This window comes from Dermochelys coriacea, chromosome 1 (genome assembly GCF_009764565.3).
Source record: "Dermochelys coriacea isolate rDerCor1 chromosome 1, rDerCor1.pri.v4, whole genome shotgun sequence".
NCBI classification, from domain to species: domain Eukaryota; kingdom Metazoa; phylum Chordata; order Testudines; family Dermochelyidae; genus Dermochelys; species Dermochelys coriacea.
The window spans coordinates 225367350-225379942 of record NC_050068.2 but is presented as its reverse complement, the minus strand read 5'-3'; the positions used below and the strand labels follow the sequence as shown (position 1 = coordinate 225379942).

Sequence of the window (12593 nt, the reverse complement as noted above, 5' to 3'; positions counted from 1 at the left end):
CTGAGAAAAAAAATTGCAATTATAGACTTAAGAACCTGATTCTGAGGGCAGGTCTACACTACAAACTTTCACCAATGCAGCTGCGCTGGTGTAGCACTTCTGGTGAAGGTGCTCTAAGCCGATGGGAGATCTCTTGTCGGCTTAATGACTCTACCTCCACGAGAGGTGGTAGCTATGTCAATGGGAGTAGCTCTCTGGGGTTAGCACTGTCTACACAGGGGATTACGGTCGGATTAACTACATCGCTTAGGGGTGTGGATTTTTCATACCCCTGAGCAACAGTTATACCAAAGTAAGTGCGTCATGTAGACCTGGCCTCATTTACACTGTGGACCCTTTACACTATAATTTACACACACTGTAAGGGCTGGTCTACACTGAGAGCTTACATCTGCATAGCTACATCTGTCAGGGATATACAAAATCCATACCCCTGAAAGACAAAGCTATGCAGACCTAATCCCCGGTGTATACAGCACTAGGTTGATGGATGAATTGTTTCATCGACCTAGCTACCACCTCTCGTGGAGGTGGATTACTTACACTGATGGAGAACCTCTCCCATCGGCATAGGTATCATCTACACTAACGCACTACAGAGGCATAGCTGCAGCTGAGTCATTGTAACAGTTTAAGTATAGACATACACTAGGGCCCCTTTGCACAGCCAGAGTGATGTGAATGAGGCCATAAGGCCAGGTCTTCTTGGAAATTTTTTTCCGTATAACCTAGGGTGTGTGAATTTAAACGGATATAGTTATATCAGTATAACCCCCGTGTCGATGCTCTTATTTCAGTTTGAATGTCTTTTTTCAGTTCAGCTTTTGTCACTTGACAAATGAATAGGAATTGCTTGTTGTTTGATTTCATCTGCAGTAGCATCCTGCATCTGGTCAGCCTTTCTCCTAACCCTGTAGTTATAGGGTCCACAGATTACATTATGGGCCTGTTTTGCTGAGATTGGAAGCCAGAAGCAACAATAATATTGGAAGGCAATAGTATTTTTGTGTCTTCAGCATTTCTCATTCTACTGTGCTTCAGGGCCTAGGTGCTATGGTGACTAGCACTCCATAAATACCATAGCTAGACAGATGGGATAAGTAGGTTGTAAGTGTCTTCAATCCCCATTGAAGTCAACTGGGTGGCAAACCCTTCACAGGAAGCGTTCAGTACCTCACAGCGATCTAGCCCCCTAGACTGGACATTGTGCACTCCTGGGCTAGATTCACTTCAGTAACTCAGGCCTTGTCAGTAGTTAACACCGCTGTGTGGACACACTTATTTGATTTAGGCTTTGTCTACACTAGCACTCTTGTCTGCAAACACCCCTGACCGACATAAGTTTCACCGACAAACACGCCAGTGTGGACAGCGATATGTCCACGGGAGACGCTCTCCCTCCAACATAGCTGGGGGTGGTTGAATTATGCCAGCAGGAGAGAGCTCTCTGCCACCATCATAGAGCAGCTACATAGGAGACCTTACAGAGGCATAGCTGCAATGTTACAGTTGTGCCACTGTATAGTCCGTAGTGTAGACATAGCCTTAGAAATGGCTTAGGTTTAATAAATTTAAACTAAATTGAAATAAACTTGGTTTAAACCAGAATAAAAATGTTTGCACTAGTTGAACTAAATTGGTTTCAATTCCTACCTGTAGTTAAACTGCATATGGCCAAGGCCCCAGAGCTTTCATGTTGTACCCCTCTGTGTTGTGGGAGTCAGTTGCGCCCCATGAGGGGATTAACCCCCTGCTGAGAGTCAGGGAGTATTTCTACTGTCATTCTCCGCAAGGGTTCTGCCAGGGGAGGGTATATGTAATTTACTCCATCCGCACTGCATCCTCTCTTTCAGGAGAGACTTCCAGGGGATGAGGTGTATCAGCACAGCCCTGGCTATGCTCACTCTGTAGAGAGCTCCAGGCTTTCTGGTGGAGGGGGACTGTGTGTGCCTTGTGCTGTTGCAATCCCTCCAGCTGAATTTTCCATGGTTTTGAATCTGCAGGTCAGGTTACTACTGGAGAGAGGTAAATAGGGCCCCTAGTGTAAAACACTGGAGCTTTTTGCACTGTACAGTCAAAAGCACGATCATTGTTGGGAGGGTTCTCTTTTACATTGAAGTTGCCCTCGCTTTCTCACTAGTCTGAGATTCTTTTAATCTTGAAGAGTCTTTGTCCTGTAATCCTTTCCTGTACTACATTTGGCTATTGAGCCACTTTCAGGGTTTCCTGATGTTGAATAAGATTGGGTCATACTGAGCATTTAAGGGAGAACTTTCATTTTGCCCAGGAATATTCCATCAGGTTTGGATTGAATCCCACTCTTTCTTAGTGCCTGCCCTTTTTTCCATGAGAAGAGGTGACAAAAAGCCATGAGAGATCTGAGGGAGATTTCTTTAGGGACTAAGTTAAAATGAGTGTTTTAGAGGGGGAGGAAAGAGCACCTGACATCTATACTGGAAATACCTGTTTGATGTGGGGCACTGTGCCTTGTATGAAGTGCTTTGCCTTCAGTGTGCTTGTTAGGATGTGAATTCCTTTGTTGCAGCAAGACAAACAACAGAGACCAGAGCAGGTTTCAGAGTAGCAGCCGTGTTAGTCTGTATTCGCAAAAAGAAAAGGAGTACTTGTGGCACCTTAGAGACTAACAAATTTGAAGTGAGCTGTAGCTCACGAAAGCTTATGCTCTAATAAATTTGTTAGTCTCTAAGGTGCCACAAGTACTCCTTTTCTTTTTGTGAATACAGACTAACACGGCTGCTACTCTGAAACCTGTCATAATGCAAGGCACTGAATTTAGCCGTATAGAGTGGAAATCTGTCAACTTCATGAAAAAACTCGTACAGATACAGACAGACATCATCTTCCTCTCCAAATGCAAACAGATGGACATCATACTGAAAGGACTGAAGGTAAAAAATCCATTACAAACTACATATCACACAGACTATGCTGACAGCTTGTGCCACACACTCTCAAAGAAACTGCGGAACCACGTGATCAACATCCTCTACAGCAAACAGGGAAAGATTAAGAATGAGCTCTCAAAACTGGATACTCTCATAAAGAACCAACCTTCCACACAAACTTCCTCGTGGCTGGACTTTACAAAAACTAGACAAGCCATTTACAACACACACTTTGCTTCTCTACAAAAGAAAAAGGACACTAAGCTATCTAAACTACTACATGCCACAAGGGGCCACAACAATGGTTCCCGTAACCCACCCAGCAATATTGTTAATCTATCCAACTATACTCTTAGCCCAGCAGAAGAATCTGTCCTATCTTGGGGCTTCTCCTTTTGCCCCTCCACCCTCACAAACATGATACAGTTCTGTGGTGACCTAGAATCCTATTTTCGACATCTCAGACTCAAGGAATATTTCCAACACACCTCTGACCAACATATTAACCCACAGAGACCTTCCTACCAACACTACAAAAAGAAGGATTCTGGGTGGACTCCTCCTGAAGGTCGAAACAGCAGCCTGGATTTCTACATAGAGTGCTTCCGCCGACATGCACGAGCTGAAATTGTGGAAAAGCAGCATCGCTTACCCCATAACCTCAGCCATGCAGAACACAGTGCCATCCACAGCCTCAGAAACAACTCTGACATCATAATCAAAAAGGATGACAAAGGAGGTGCTGTCGTCATCATGAATAGGTCGGAGTATGAACAAGAGGCTACTAGGCAGCTCTCCAACACCACTTTCTACAAGCCATTACCCTCTGATCCCACTGAGAGTTACCAAAAGAAACTACAGCATTTGCTCAAGAAACTCCCCGAAAAAGCACAAGAACAAATCCGCACAGACACACCCCTAGAACCCCGACCTGGGGTAGTCTATCTGCTACCCAAGATCCATAAACCTGGAAATCCTGGACGCCCTATCATCTCAGGCATTGGCACCCTGAGAGCAGGATTGTCTGGCTATGTAGACTCCCTCCTCAGGCCCTTCGTTACCAGCACTCCCAGCTATCTTCGAGACACCACTGACTTCCTGAGGAAACTACAGTCCATTGGTGATCTTCCTAAAAACACCATCCTAGCCGCTATGGATGTAGAAGCCCTCTACACCAACATTCCACACAAAGATGGACTACAAGCTGTCAGGAACAGTATCCCCGATACTGTCACGGCTAACCTGGTGGCTGAACTTTGTGACTTTGTCCTCACCCATAACTATTTCACATTTGGGGACAATGTATACCTTCAAATCAGCGGCACTGCGATGGGTACCCGAATGGCCCACAGTATGCCAACATTTTTATGGCTGACTTAGAACAACGATTCCTCAGCTCTCGTTCCCTAATGCCCCTACTCTACTTGCGCTACATTGATGACATCTTCATCATCTGGACCCATGGAAAAGAAGCCCTTGAGGAATTCCACCATGATTTCAACAATTTCCATCCCACCATCAACCTCAGCCTGGACCAGTCCACACAAGAGATCCACTTCCTGGACACTACGGTGCTAATAAGCGATGGTCACATAAACACCACCCTATATCGGAAACCTACTGACCGCTATTCCTACCTACATGCCTCTAGCTTTCATCCAGATCATACCACTCGATCCATTGTCTACAGCCAAGCTCTACGATATAACCGCATTTGCTCCAACCCCTCAGACAGAGACAAACACCTACAAGTTCTCTATCATGCATTCCTACAACTACAATACCCACCTGCTGAAGTGAAGAAACAGATTGACAGAGCCAGAAGAGTACCCAGAAGTCACCTACTACAGGACAGGCCTAACAAAGAAAATAACAGAACGCCACTAGCCATCACCTTCAGCCTCCAACTAAAACCTCTCCAACGCATCATCAAGGATCTACAACCTATCCTGAAGGACGACCTATCACTCTCACAGATCTTGGGAGACAGACCAGTCCTTGCTTACAGACAGCCCCCCAATCTGAAGCAAATACTCCCCAGCAACCACACACCACACAACAGAACCACTAACCCAGGAACCTATCCTTGCAACAAAGCCCGTTGCCAACTCTGTCCACATATCTATTCAGGGGACACCATCATAGGGCCTAATCACATCAGCCACACTATCAGAGGCTCGTTCGCCTGCGCATCTACCAATGTGATATATGCCATCATGTGCCAGCAATGCCCCTCTGCCATGTACATTGGCCAAACTGGACAGTCTCTACGTAAAAGAATGAATGGACACAAATCAGACATCAAGAATTATAACATTCAAAAACCAGTTGGAGAACACTTCAATCTCTCTGGTCACTCGATTACAGACCTAAGAGTGGCTATCCTTCAACAAAAAAGCTTCAAAAACAGACTCCAACGAGAGACTGCTGAATTGGAATTAATTTGCAAACTGGATACAATTAACTTAGGCTTGAATAGAGACTGGGAATGGATGAGTCATTACACAAAGTAAAACTATTTCCCCATGTTATTTCTCCCCCCCACCCCACCCCCCACTGTTCCTCAGATATTCTTGTTAACTGCTGGAATTAGCCTACCTTGCTTGTCACCATGAAAGGTTTTCCTCCTTTCCCCCCCCCTGCTGCTGGTGATGGCTTATCTTAAGTGATCACTCTCCTTACAGTATAAGCTTTCGTGAGCTACAGCTCACTTCATCGATGCAGTGAGCTGTAGCTCACAAAAGCTTATGCTCTAATAAATTTGTTAGTCTCTAAGGTGCCACAAGTACTCCTTTTCTTTTTGCGAATACAGACTAACACGGCTGCTACTCTGAAACCTCTCCTTACAGTGTGTATGATAAACCCATTGTTTCATGTTCTCTGTGTGTGTATATAAATCTCCCCTCTATTTTTTCCACCAAATGCATCTGATGAAGTGAGCTGTAGCTCACGAAAGCTTATGCTCTAATAAATTTGTTAGTCTCTAAGGTGCCACAAGTACTCCTTTTCTTTTAGAGACCAGAGCAGCAGTTGCATTTCTGCTGTTTGTTTAATCTTCAATGTCTTGTGGGTGTGAGTTTCAGTTACCACGTTTCCCAGTTCCTGGCACACTTCTTACACAGCTCTGATTTTGAGGTCTCTGCCATCTTTCCACAAACACAATACGGTAACTCCTCACTTAAAGTCGTCCTGGTTAACGTTGTTTCGGTGTTACATTGCTGATCAATGAGGGAACATGCTCGTTTAAAGTTGCACAATGCTCCCTTCTAACATCGTTTGGCAGCCGCCTGTTTTGTCCACTGCTTGCAGGAAGAGCAGCCCCTTGCAGCTAGCTGGTGGGTGCATGGAACCAGGGTGGACCGGCAGCCCCCCTATCAGCTCCCCGCTCCCCTAAGTTCCCTGTGCAGCAGCTGCCCAGCAGGCTACCAGTTGCCAGCAGTTCAGGTGTCCGTCCCCCCACTGCCATGTGCTGCTCCTGCCCTCTGCCTTGGAGCTGCTCCCTGAGCCTCCTGCTTGCTGTGCAGGGGGAGGAGAGGAAGAGGGAAGCTAATGTCAGGGTGTCTCCCTCCCTCCTGCTCCTGCACCCCGCTTACCCCATCTACACACACACACACACACACACACACACACACAGTGTGTCTCTCTCTGCCATGCTGTCTCCCTTCCCTCCGTTTATGCTTCCTTGTAGAGTGTGAGGCTACGTTAACAACGAGTTAACCCTTGAGGGCTCAGCCAAGTGCTAGTTTATCATTTAGCAGTAAGGCATTCCCTGGGAAATAGCCCACCCTCTGACTTCACCACCTCAACCAAGCTTCACAATCATCATCGCTTTGTACCAGTATTAAATTGTTTAAAACTTATTCTGTGTGTGTGTGTGTGTGTGTGTGTGTGTGTACACACACACACACACAAACTATAGTCTTTTGCCTGGCTAAAAAAAAGATTTCCCTGGAACCTAACCCCTGCCATTTACATTAATTCTTATGTGAAAATTGGATTTGCTTAACATCATTTTGCTTAAAGTCGCATTTTTCAGGAACATAACGACAACATTAAGTGAGGAGTTACTGTACAAAGGCCAAATGCCTTTGAGCCTTCAACCCCCACGTTCCCATTCCCAGACTTCCTCTTCTCTGTTCCCTCCCCAGCCCTACTCTCATGACTGCACACAGCACAGTTCCAGATTCTAGTCTCTCTCCTGAGTATGTCACCTTGTATCTGGGCGCAAGACAAAAGCCACGTAAGGCCTGTTGTATTATAAAATCTGGCAACCTTCTCCTCAGCTTTGATTTTACTGAACCGCATAAATAGTTGTCTGTCAAGCCTGTGTACACTCTCTCTCTCACACAGACACACACACTCTCTCTCTCTCTCCTCTACAGAGGGTGAGAAAGGATGATTCCTTTTTGACTTCTCTCCTCCCCTCAATAATTATCTTATACCCTGAAGCATGATATTAGATTATCTTAGCTGATAGAGCAACATATGGTTTTTAATGGTCACAAAATTAGACAGCCTTTTTGAAAATCCAGTCTCAGTATTTGTCTTAATGTAGCAGTAAGCCCCACAGTAGAATTTCCCTTTTTGTTCTAAAAGTTTCTGTAACTGGGTTGAGCAACTGCCATGCATTTGCCTTGGTTGTGGACAGAGGTTTGTGTGTGGATGTAAACTGTAAACAAATGTGCTTGCCCACAAGCTATCATTTTGTTAGAGAAATGATGGAAATCCGGGGGAGATCCTGAGCGGGTATAAATTATCTTACTCCATTTAAGTAAAAAAATAGATTATGCCAGAGAAACTTTGGACTAATCTATATAGCAAGGGGCAGACTTTAGCTGGTATATATAGTCATAGCTCCATTGACTCCTTGACTAAGTTTCTCTGGCATGATCTATTTTTCTATAAAGCCCTTGGACTTCCATGTGAGTGATTGATCTGTACTAAACAAATTTATATAATGCTCTGCAGTGTGAGATATTGGTGGAAATAGTAATATTTCTCTTTAACCAAAGGAAGAGGTTTTCAGCAGTCGATACCCAGTGTGTAAGAGAGAGAGAGCTTGGTTTCTTGGCCATGGGACCTACAGTACCATCAGAGTGACTCCCTTACTTATCTCTAGTGAAATATCATATAACCTAGTGAAAATCTATACTCTGTGCACCCACGAATCTTAGCCTGGTTACTAGCAGTGTTACCTGTTCCAGGAATGGATATATTTAAGAGAGACCTAGTTATTATGACATCAAGATCATTGGTCAGATATGTTACCATTTGAGGAATTCACACAAAAGTCCCTTTCCAATATCATACGTTACAACCTTCAACCCCAGTGTTCTCTGGTCAAGGCTGACCATACATTCAGAATGCACAAATTGTCATGACGCTCAAGTTTTAGGTACAATATGAAACCTTATTGCAAATCTAAGGGAGACTAGCTGTCATTGCTATCAGCTCTTAATATATTTTAGGAGCAGTTTACATCTCACAACTCATTCACACACATATCCAGAAATACATACAGGCAGAGATATAGCTAGATAATATTTCAACTGTAGAGAGAGCTATAATCTACTTCTGTACTTCAACAATGGCTTCTATTTGAGGAGCTACAAACATTCATTAATTAAACTTACGAGACAGGGAAATATCATCATCCCCATATTGCAATGTGAATAATGAGGCAACAGATCGGATAAGTGACTTGCTGAGGGTCACAATGGAAGTCTATGGCAGAACTATGAACAGAACTCAGATCAAGAGAATATATGTGGTACAAAGCTTTTACTGGGATTGCTACAATAAGCCTGAGTGGCAGTACCATGGGTCAGCTATGTAAATCATTCTAAGTCATTCCTAGTTAAAAACTTTATTCTATAACATCATTTTTAATGCCACTTGTACAGAAAAGCACTTTTGGAGAAATTTTATAGATTTTATAAAAATAAACCATGGTCATATAACTCCATCTGTAAAGCTAGTTTGTCTTAATTACCCTGGTAATTATCTGATTTCTTAATTACCTTTCCATGTAGTACAGAAGAACGGGAGAATTAAAAACTTTCTTTGAGGCCCAATCCTTTGTGTTTAAGACAATGGGAGTTTTCCCCTTAACTTCAATGGAAGCAAGTGTTGGCCATATATATTTATTCATATAAAATAGAAGAAATTAGAAAGCAAAACTGTGTTAACATACCACTTGTTAGCCTACTATCATACATCCCATAAATGAAAGATGTATATAATCAATGCTGTTCAAGATACCTGAAGTCTGTGCCCACTCAAAATTATTCAGAAAATAGAAGTGCCCAGTATCAGAGATTCTAAAGGACACAAAAAGGTCAACCAAGGTTATATGTAAAAGTTTGGGTCAGCCAAAGGTCAACAGAGTCATATAATCGTAAGGTCTGTAATCAGAGTTTGTCAAAGCAGAGAAGTGGTAATATACCGCACACTCATTCCGGTGCATGTGCCCTATCCCAATCTTCTTGAAAAGGACACAACAGACTGAAATAATCCCAGAATTGGATTCAGGAATAAAGGTTTGGCCTCTTCAGTAATTCTTGCAACAGTGTAGATTATTCCACTCTAGTATATAACTAAGAAAAGAGTACTTCTCTGAACAGCTTCAGGGTAGAATTTTCAGAAGTGCTGAATGTGATCTAAGTTCACTTCCATTGACTTCAGTGGGAGCAGAGTTAGGCCAATGCTGAGTCTAGCCTCAGCATGCACCACTAGCTACTAACTTTTCGAAAGCTTCCTGTTAGGCACAAGTGTATTTTCATCCTGCAATACATGTGCATACATTTCAGTTAGTGTAAAAGGGACTATGCAGGTTGCATTGCTAAACATACCACAGCCCATATAGAAAAAATTGGTAGTTCACAGGGTGGAACATTATATCCATGAATGATCAAACAAGGGTAAAAATAATGCTCTGGAAGATGAGGGACAAGAGGAGAGTGGAAGAAACGGAGAGAAGAAACAGGGTGGGGGAGGAAGATTTTTTTTTAGATTAGGATTCCTGTATTTTAACATTTGTTTTGCCATAGTGCCTTCCACTGAAAGAGCTCAAAGTTTTTCATAAATAGTAATAAATTATCTATCTCTTTAGGTACTTACATGGCCCTCCATTGTTTTATGAACAAGCACTTCCCAAATAATTACCAAAACCAAACAAAGTCAAAAACAGAATTTTCCTTCCTTCATTGCCTGCAGGAGAAAACTGGAATAGGCAGTTTAATTTACTGACATTTAAAAAAAATTGTAAATGTAGGAGGGTGAGGCTGGCATGTGAAGCGTTATTGACAAAAAAGGTACTTGATGAACTGGATTCTGTGATCCGTTCATGAGTGGGAGGATCGTGCAGTAGTTATGGTGCTAACCTAGGATATGAACAGCTAAGATTCAATTCTCTGCTCAGCCACAGACTTCCTCTATGACCTCCCGGAAGTCACTTAAGATGGGATCCACAAAGGGAATGAAGCATTGCACATTGAGCATCATGGTGCCTAGAAAAATCACAGGAACAACACAACACTGATCCACCTACGCTGCCTAGACAATGAATGGGGAGAGATAGGTGCCTTAGAATGCGCTCCACAAAGCCAGCATAGTAGGCAGGGAGCTGCCTAAGCCAGCCAGTGGGAAATGACAGGTGTGGCTTAAGCCCTGGATCTCTCTTGGAGTTAGGCACCTAAATCCAGGCTGCAGAGAGGCGCCTATTTCTGCTTAATGATCCACAAACGGGAACCAGCAACCTGGCAGCTTAAGCGCCTATGGTGTTTCTTACCAGAATGAGTTAGATACCTGCCTCACGCCACACAAAACAGTCAGAGGAGGAGACAGTAAGTATCTTTGTGGATAGAGGCCTTAGTCTGTCTGTGCCTCAGTTGTCCATCTGTAAAAATAGGAATAATAGCACTGCCCTGCCTCACAGGGGAATGCAAGGGTAAATATGTTAAAGATTGTGAGGTGGTCAGATACTACAGTGATGGATCCCATTTAAGTATCATATTTGTGAATGCCAGGAGGCCTGCAGCTTGCTCTTACCTCCAGTGAGAGTGAGTTTCAGAGGTGCATGTTATGCAAAACAGAGCATGCTAGTTGCTGTGTGTGGGAAATTAGGAAAAACGCTTTAGGGTTTTTTTCCTCTGAAATTTTCTGCAAAAATACTCCCGTTTTTAATGAAAAATGGAATTATTATTTTTAATTAAACACCAGAAAATTTCAAATGGAATGAAGAATTTTCTGCTAATAAAAATTAATCATATTTTTTTAAAAAGCTATTTTCCACCCCCAAAAAAACCTTTGATGGAAAATTTTCAACCACCTCTGCCCCACATTTACAAACCTCGTTGTATCAGTCAGCATGGTAGGTTGCATTGTTCTAGTGGTAAGGACCAGTTCTGGAAGGCATGGTCACAGAGGGAGAGTCAACCTCTCAGGCAGGGCCAATCCCATGGAGGGCAGACAGACATTGAATTGAATGCTGTATTTAGTGAAGAGAGAGGCGCACCACGGTGCTTTGCTTGTGGGGACTAGTTTTGCTAAGTAGCTGCTGCCATTCATGTGAAATGTAGCTAGTTCTGAATGCATGGCTTTGTTCCTCACAGCATCCCTTATGAGGCAGGTTACAGAGGGTGCACCAGCAACGTTAATTCCGGGTTTAGAGCTAGTAAAAGTTTCGGAAATGTTCCCTACATTTCTAAAATGGGAAATACTACTAAAGTACCTCTAGACATTTTAACATAACTCACATGTATTAGTAATACCCCCATTTTAAGTTCTCCCACTCTGCATATTATTATTGTCATCCCCATTTGAACAGATGGTGAAAGTAACCAAGGCAAAGAGGAGTAGAATGACATGCTGAAATGACAGGTTTCAGAGTAGCAGCCGTGTTAGTCTGTATTCGCAAAAAGAAAAGGAGTACTTGTGGCACCTTAGCGACTAACAAATTTATTAGAGCATAAGCTTTCGTGAGCTACAGCTCACTTCATTGGATGCATTTGGTGGAAAACAAATGCATCCGATGAAGTGAGCTGTAGCTCACGAAAGCTTATGCTCTAATAAATTTGTTAGTCTCTAAGGTGCCACAAGTACTCCTTTTCTTTATGCTGAAATGAGCCACTGGTAGCACTGGGTCTAGAACTCAGCTCTCTTGATGCCTCATTCTGTGTTTTAACTATTTGGCCATGTTGTCTCTCATTGGTTTGTTGGTGAAGACGTGCTTTTCTTTTACCTTCATGATAAAAGGCAAATATGAGGCCATCTTAGGGTTCTGCCTGCATTCTTGTAGTTTATGATATCAGCAGGACCATCCAGGGAACTGTGAATCCATAACTCACAGTTGTTTGTTATCACGCTGTATGCGCCACATACACATCTCAAGGAACAAGGGGGAGCAGCTCAGCCTCTTGGCTTCTTCTGCCGCAAGAGACTGCCTCAAAACATCAAGCTAAAACCTGAAAATCTGTTAGTGACCTAAGGAGTGTTTGCAGGAGGGAATTTTAATTCAATTGTCCAATAGAAGATATTTAACATCTTGCTAGATCTCACATAATTACAGTACTTTGGTTTTCTTTCCAGTTGCTTGTTTTTTTTAAAAGCACATTTAGAACTGGTGAAAGGTGTCAGCTTTATAATATAGAACACCAAAAGCTTCTGTTATATAGGAAAGGTATAATG

At 43.0% G+C, this 12593-nt stretch overlaps 1 protein-coding gene across 5 annotated transcripts in view; it reads left to right on the top strand.

The window, feature by feature from the left end:
- Positions 1-12593, top strand: part of ETV6 (ETS variant transcription factor 6) — a 177294-nt gene that overhangs the window by 154148 nt on the left and 10553 nt on the right. The window lies entirely within an intron of this gene.